The following is an 8,117-nucleotide window of genomic DNA, read 5'->3' on the forward strand; positions in this document are numbered from 1 at the left end:
GAGTTACCATCATGATACCGATAATACCTTGCATGGCTGCAAGGCTCCTACATCACTGCTCAACACGTTACGCCAATGCCCTACCTAAAGGCCTCCTCACCTGTCTGTCACTGCCTCATTCAGCATGCATGTTGTGAGATAACAAGCTTTGCAGCAATGGTGCTTCGTGGGATGACTCTCATGTGTGTAGCATGCTTGCAAAAGGACATAGATAAGGTCACCTTAACTGGCTTTATTAATGCCACATCCCTCATGACGGGTGCCACACAGTGGCTAAACAATTTCTTCAGCTTCTCCAAGTCCAGCAGGTTGGCGTCTTGATCCAGGTTCTCACTATGCAGCACCTGCAAAAAGGTAGCAGTATATGCAAAAAAATTCAGTTAATTTGTTTTCTCGAAATTCCAGAAAAGGGCACAAGTAGTTCTTCCATTAATGAACTAATGATGATTTCGAAAAGTATCAGGTTTGAAATACAGACATTGGAAAACCCGACTCAAGCACGCAGGCTGCTCAGCATCAAACCTGCACAAAATCTAATAACCGTGTCACACAGGCATTTTGAAGGCTTTCAAATGGCCATCAACTCAGTGGCACTTGAATGCAGCTAAATGGGCATTTCCAATAGCCACAGAGTCCCTAGAACAGTGTGGACATATATCAAGATTTTGAAGGCTTTTCAGTGGTAGAAATTTGCACTCAGACATGGAGCACTCACAACTTACACTAAGGAATAAAATCAAAGCAATTTAATCGCTGAAAGAATACTCAACATGAAATGTACAACTTATTTCACTGAAAAAAAAGAAGGCTGGCCACAAAACACTGCAGCAAGCGTATTATCACTGTTGCCAATAGCACAAAAACAATGAATACCACCTTTTCAAAACTGCGTGAGTGCTACAACAGCTTCCCAGCAAAATTATCAACTGTGACAGTGGCTCCACAGCAGTTTGGTGCGAGATGATGAAATATCTCTACGGCGATCAAGTATTCTGTGTAGCAGCGGCATAACTCCCGAGTTGAAGTGCAAATCTCAAAGCTCAATCTCCCACCTTAACTGTTATCTTTAAATACATATTTAAATTCATTGCAGCATGCTGCAGAAGTATGTGGTCAGATCATTCGAGAGGATACCTGCAAGCTATCTCAGGAGACGAAAGATCTGATGAAGAAACGCCAAAGCATCAGGACGTCTAACTTCAGAGATAGAATAGGACTAGGAGAGCTATCGAAGTTAATTATAAGTGCAAGGTAGCCAACATAAGAAAGTTTAACATGGAGAAAACCTAGCATGCTCTAAAGCATGGAGGTAGCCTAAAATCAGTGAAGAGAAAACTAATCACTGGTAAAAACCAGATGTATGCGCTGAAAGACAAAGAGGGCAATGTCATAAGCAATATGGATAAGATAGTTAAAGTAGCCGAAGAGTTCTACACAAATCTCTACAGTAGTGAATGTAATCAGAAGGTTACAGAGAGAGGCAGTAGAGCACAGCAATGGGACACCAGCCAGTAACGAGGGAGGAAGTAAAGAAAGCCTCAGGAGCAATGCAAAGGGGTAAAGCAGCTGGTGAGGATCAGGTAACAGCAGATTTGTTGAAGGATGGAGGAGAGATTATGCTAGAGAAACTAGCCACCCTGCATACGCTTGCCTCGTGACCACGAGCGTATCAGGAGCTTGAAAGAATGCGAACATTATTTTAATTCATAAGAAAGAAGATGTCAAGGACTTGAAGATTTACAGACCGATCAGCTTACTATCCATTGTCTACAAGGTATTTACTAAGGTAATCACTAATAGACTCAGGACAACCTTCGAATTCAATCAATCAAATGATCAGGCAGGCTTTCATAAAGGATACTCAACAAGAGACCACATTCATGCAATCAATCAGGTGATAGAGAAATGGGCAGAATACAACCAACCCCAATATATAGCCTTCATTGACTACCAGACAGCAATTGACTCGGTGGAACCACAGCTGTCATGCAGGCATTGTGGAATCAGGGTGTAGAAGAGTGTTATGTGAAAATATTGGAAGATATTTATAACGACTGCACAGCTACCATAGTTCTCCATAAGGTCAGCAATAAAATTCCAATAAGGCAAGGTGTCAGGCAGGGAGACACGATTTCACCAATGCTATTCACTGCCTGTTTACAGGAGGTATTCCGGGGCCTGAAATGGGAACAGTTGGGGAGAAGAGTTACTGGAGAATACCTAAGTAATTTGAGATTCCCTGATGGCATTGCCTGGCTAAGCCACTCAGGATATGAACTGCAAAGCATGATGAATGAGTTAGACAGGCAGAGCAGAATTGTGGGGCTAGAAATGAACACGTAGAAAACCAAAGTAATGCTCAACAGCCTAGCAAGGGAACAGCAGTTCACAATTGGTAGCGAGGTGCTAGAAGTAGTAAGAGGATATGTATACTTAGTGCAGGTAGTGACCGCTGATCCGGATCATGAGAGGGAAATAACTAGAATAATAAGAACGGGGTGGAGCGCATATGGCAGGTTCTCTCAGATCGTGAAAGCCAGTTGCCAATATCCCCCAAGAGAAAAGTCTAACACAGCTGTATCTTACTGGTACTCACCTATGGGGCAGAAATGTGGAGGCTAACAATGAGGGTTCAGCTTATTTCAAGGACAACGCAGCGAGCTATGGAAAGAAAAATGATAGGTGTAACGTTAAGAGATCGGAAGCGGGCGGAGTGGGTGAGGGAAAAAACGCGGGTTAATGAAATCCTATTTGAAATCAAAAGGAAGAAATGGGCTCGGGCAGGGAATGTAAGGCGCAGGCAAGACAACCGCTGGTCCTTGAGGGTAACAGAGTGGATTCCATGAGAAGGTAAATGTAGCAGGGGGCGGCAGAAAATTAGGTGGGCGGATGAGATTAAGAAGTTTGCGGGGATACGGTGGCCACAATTGGCAGAGGACAGGGTTAATTGGAGAGACATGGGAGAGGTTTTGCCCTGCAGTGCGTGTAGTCAGGCTGCTGCTGCTGCTGATGATGATGATGATGACAGCCTGAGCACACCTACAAAGTAAAACTGTGAACTCGACCCAGCAGCACTTTACTGTGTTGAAAGAGAACAGGTACAATTGAATTACTGCAATACCTTGTTATCATTAAAAAGTACAGGGCTCTAAGGACTTCCTAATTTACATCGAAACGAATGGTTTACAGTGAACTTTCACGGATTACACTAACAGGCACTGAAAATCCAACACAGCTGCCCAAGAGAATATTAGGCAGCCGCGCTAGCCTTCTTTTGCGCTATGCTACCTGATACCAGATTAAGATTCGAGAGCAATTTGCTCATACTCTAGCACTGAGATACGTTATGCCCCAGACTGATGCAGCTGTCTTACTAAAGGCAGAGAAGCTTTCAGTGTGGGTCATGTGTGCTGCGGCGTGAACACATGCACAGGATCGCCTGCTACCATTCAAGTCCTGTGTACACAAATGCAGGTGCAATAGAAAACCCACATCACAAATTTGGCTAGTCTGGTCGGCCAAGCATGGGCCAGCTGATAGCACAAAGCAGCAGGTGCGACACATACCATCATCATCAGCCTGACTAGGCCCACTGCAAGGCAAAGGACTCACCCATGTCTCCACATTAACCCAGTCCTTTGCTAGGTGTGGCCACCATATCCCCGTACACTTCTTAACCTCATCCGCCCATCTAAGTTTCTGCCGCCCCCTGCTATGCTTGCATTCTTTTGGAATCCACTCCATTACCCTTAAGGACCAGCGGTTATGTTGTCTTCCCATTACAAGCCCCGCCCAGGCCCATTTCTTCCTCTTAATTTCAAGTAGCATGTCATTAACCCGCGTTTGTTCCCTCACCCACTCCGCCCCCTTTTGGTCTCGTAATGTTAGACTTATCATTTTTCTTTCCATAGCACACTTTGCTGTCCTTATTGTTTGGCATGTGTTTTTTTTTTGTAATAAGGCATAAAGTATTATACATGAATTACCACATGGCATCCTCCTATGACCGCTAAATAATTTATAATCAAATTTCTTTCTCCTGCTGTATTTGTTTTGGTTTCGACAGCTGAATGATGGCTGTGACGTCAAAGCGAGGTTATTGGTCACGTGAGGCATGAAAAACTGCAATACAATTGGTACTTCTGGCTCTTAAGGAATGCTGGTGTCAGCGCTGTAGCGAATTAAAATGATGAAGCAGCGATTATAAGTGCAGTTTTACCACGCCTCACGTGACCTATAACCTCTCTTTGATGTCATAGCCATAGTCAAATTGTTCACCGAAACAGGATGGCAGAAAAAGTTGATTATAAATTATTCAGCGGTCTCACGCGAATACCAGATGGTGATTCATGCATAGTAGTGTCTTCCGCAGCATTATAGAGAAGAAAACATGCCACCAAGATTAGGTGTCTATACTCTTTTAAGCTGAACTCTTTTAATTAGCCTCCACATTTCTGTCCCAAAAGTGAGAAACATGCAGGCTAAAGAAAAGATTTCAGCTTAAGTACCAAAGTGGCTCTAATCACACGATGAAGCGGAAAAACTCTCGACACTTGAACAGAGAACAAATAGGAATACCAACAAAATTTTAGATTCTTGTAAGGCTATCAAGCATTTCTGAATATTGTAAACTGCACTTTCACACATACAGTACGCATGTATGCCAAGCTCACATTCAGTAGCCCTGTTTTCCGGCTGTAATTATCACGGTCTGAGCTCAGTTACAGATTTAAAACCAGCCAAAAGATGCAACACAGGAAAAGAGAAGAAAACAGGTTGTACTATCAATTGAATTTTTTGTGAAGGAAAAGAAGGCTCGCATGAAGATGCGCCACACATGACCCACACCAGCGAAAGGCAGGACAACAAATAACTGTCACTGATATACAAGCACGTCATCTAAAAGAGAAAATTCTTTCCGTTGAAGATTGACTAATGGCTTCGCTACTCATACAGCCATTGCCTTGGAGATATGCATCAAATACCTTACAGATTTGTTTACCACTTCTATACACCACTGAAGTGTCACAGAAATCAGGCGTACACACTGATGGGTCATCTTATGATTTACACTCACGACATTGGCACTGTAGTGCCAGATTAGAAGCTGCCTTCCCCCTAACGAGTTAGTGCTCACTCAGGAACACATTAAAGACACCTGCACATATCCCTGAAGTAGTTTCTTGCACAAGCTAGCGGAATGTGATAAACCACTTCCTGCAAGTCCTGAACCTAGTTTTATGGGATACCATACTGCTATCCCGGGTTTTAACAGCAGCGCAAAGGCCATCAACACAATGATTGGCGCAAAAATTACATTTAAAAATTTTCCCGACACTCGATTTGAACTCATGAAGTCTACACAAAGGACTCCATGATAACCGTTCTGAGGTGAATGGCAGTTCAGCCTAGCCTCTGGAATCTGTGCCAAAAAAAACGGAGTCAGCGCATCGCAATTTATTTCCGATATCAGCCAGTGCTGATGACAATTGTATATTTTGCTTTCTCTGGCTTATAAAGCTCCACTTTCAGAAAAAGTGTCGTCTTTGTGGTTAGGATGCGGAACTTCATCATCACAGGTCAACTTCAGCTTGCCATCAGTGTCCTTTTAATGCCTCAAAGTTGAACAATAGCTCCATTCATAGAGGAGGGCTGTGCATAAATTTCGACCACCAAAGATTCTTTAACATGCACTGACATTGCATAACACACGAGCAAATATGCATTTCGCCTTGTCGAAACGAAGCCACCACAATTCAATCCCGCGTCTTTGGGCTCAGTAGCCGAACACCAATGCAGTAGGCCACAGCAGCAGGTGAAAAACAAAAGAGAGCCCTTAATAGGCAACCTAACTTGCAAAAATCAACATAACGAGGGGTCACACAAGTAGCAGTGGACTAGGAAAATAAAAGCTACTTGTGTCGGAAGATGTCTTCAGTGCTTACCTCAAAAGCCTGCTTGCTTGCTGGGCATCCTAGCACCAAGTGAAAGGCTGGCACAGCTATACTGGAGAGCTTGGAAGAGGCATTGCTGGTAAGGCTATGTGGAGCTTGCTGCAAGGTAAAAAGACACATTTAACAGCAGCACAGTGCAAAAAATGGACTAGAATCAAGCATGTAAGGCAAAATGCAAGGCACAAAAAGGAGCCGGTCGCAGAATGGAACACGACTGTTTAACCACATTTCGAAGTGGGCCAGGCAACAAGAAATTCATAACCACGGCAGTCATTCACAAGCTAGCCTCAGACGAGACATCACTTGCATATCGATATCCAGCATCGTTTCTACAATACATGCCACCATTCAAAAGAACAGACCACAGCAGAACGATATTTTCAGTAGAAGGCTGGTTTGCTTCAAATTCTGCATGCGTCCCTCAATTTGAAATCTGGCATGATTAGCACTGATTTCACATTCTCACAGGTATGATGAATTAATAGTGCCAATTGCAGAAAAACCACACTTTTTCCTTTAACATCAAATAAGGTATTGGAGAGGTACCTCAGCATATTTAAGTCAAAGTCAGATTTATTTGCGCCATTGGTTATAATCATGAAACAATTAAGTTTATTCTTCGTACATATTAAAGGCTCAATTACCCTTAAATTTCACTGCAACTTCGGGATTTAGGCCAAATGGAGCTAGGGCACCTGTGTGCATTTTGCAGTTGTTTGTACCATTTCAGCTCCGAGCCAAAGTATGAAAAAGCGAATGCCAAAATAGAGGCGAAAAACTTCAGAGCAATTTGTTTTTATCTCACCGTTCTGCTATTCAAGGCTCGACTACACTGGCTCGGCTATAAGTACGATCGCAGCTGGATCATACGGAGCTTCGTACCTTAAATACACAATTTATAAAAGTACAAGTGAAATACAAGTGAAAGAGGAGGAAGCTCAATCCTAAGGCATACAGCTGAATCGCAGTCTACGTAGTTATACTGCTCGAGCGCTGTTACTTCAATTACAGCGTAACATGCGGCGAGAATGCAAAGCCCGGGCCGAAGATCTATTCGCGGGCACATATTCCATTCTCGGCGAGAGATGAATGGCAGTACGGCGGCAGTACGGCGCCGATATCGTGCACCCCGCGATCGGATCAGCTGTGCATATTTGCATGGCATACTGACCATGACCGTGTGACCACTGACACTACACGCGCATTCATGCCCGTGTGCCGCCAGCAAACAACCTTTCAGCGCTGCGTGCTGCCGCGATAGGCACTGCGTCTTCGCGTCTCTGTACTAGCTGTGTTGACGTGGCCAGTTGTGCGCAAAGGCTTTGAAATAATGAACAGGTTCGAAGAAAATTAACTTACCCCCAAGATGCGAGATGTCACCCGGGTAGTGGTCTCCCACCAGCTGCTCCGCCATGGAGGAAATGAGCCCCGCCGTCAGCATAGCGTTTCCAGTGAAGGCGCGCAAAGGACGACGCGCTATCCGTCGAGCCCGCTGACGCACGCTATAAACACAGGTTTAGCGAATTTCACTGCTGTCGGCACATCACATATCGGAAGAGTGACAAATGCTCATTCCAGCGATGGTTCACGCCCTCGGCACCACAAAGGAGGACCACGACCGACCACGACAAACGTAGCAACGCTGTCCGCCATGCTGTCCCTTCCCAGACGCTGCGTTCGTTGGCTAGCGCTTCGGCCAGTTCCGGCTTCCTTCGGGCCGTTTAGAAAGGCATCGCCTCCAGGCATTCCTCCAGGTCGTCTCTTTCGGGCTCTATGCTTTTGGGCAGTGCGATAGCAAAGGATTAAAACCAAATGAAACTTTCGTTACAAAAATAATTAAGTTCTTGTGCACATATTAGCATTAAAAACTTGAGAAATTTGTGACGCGTGGACGCATGAATATGCGTGTCGGTACATGCGTGCGTGCGTGCGTGCGTGCGTGAGTGGGCATGGTCTAGCGCGTCAAATCCAAAGCCTATCCGACATGCTGCATGGTTTCTGAGATCACCGCTGTGAGCTTCGCTTGTTTTCTCGTGCTGCTGCTGGGCGGTCTTGTGCGCCGCTGTTACTGTGCTGGAATCGCAAAAGAAGAAGGATTACCGGTGTGTGCTGCCGGTGGGCGCGCTCTCATCCAAGAGTAGTAGCAGCTCCCAATTAAGCGAT

At 44.7% G+C, this 8,117-nt stretch overlaps 1 long non-coding RNA gene across 1 annotated transcript; it reads right to left on the reverse strand.

Moving 5' to 3' along the window:
• Positions 1–217: 217 nt before the first annotated feature.
• On the reverse strand, positions 218–7,659 carry LOC149329862 (uncharacterized). The gene is made up of 3 exons (XR_016285615.1): positions 7,314–7,659; positions 5,946–6,053; positions 218–344 (listed from the first exon to the last, which is right to left on the reverse strand). It is a non-coding gene; the product is annotated as an uncharacterized LOC149329862 (long non-coding RNA).
• Between the last annotated feature and the right edge of the window lie 458 nt (positions 7,660–8,117).

The sequence above is a fragment of the Amblyomma mixtum genome, chromosome 9, assembly GCF_055824585.1.
Source record: "Amblyomma mixtum isolate Tamu chromosome 9, ASM5582458v1, whole genome shotgun sequence".
NCBI classification, from domain to species: domain Eukaryota; kingdom Metazoa; phylum Arthropoda; class Arachnida; order Ixodida; family Ixodidae; genus Amblyomma; species Amblyomma mixtum.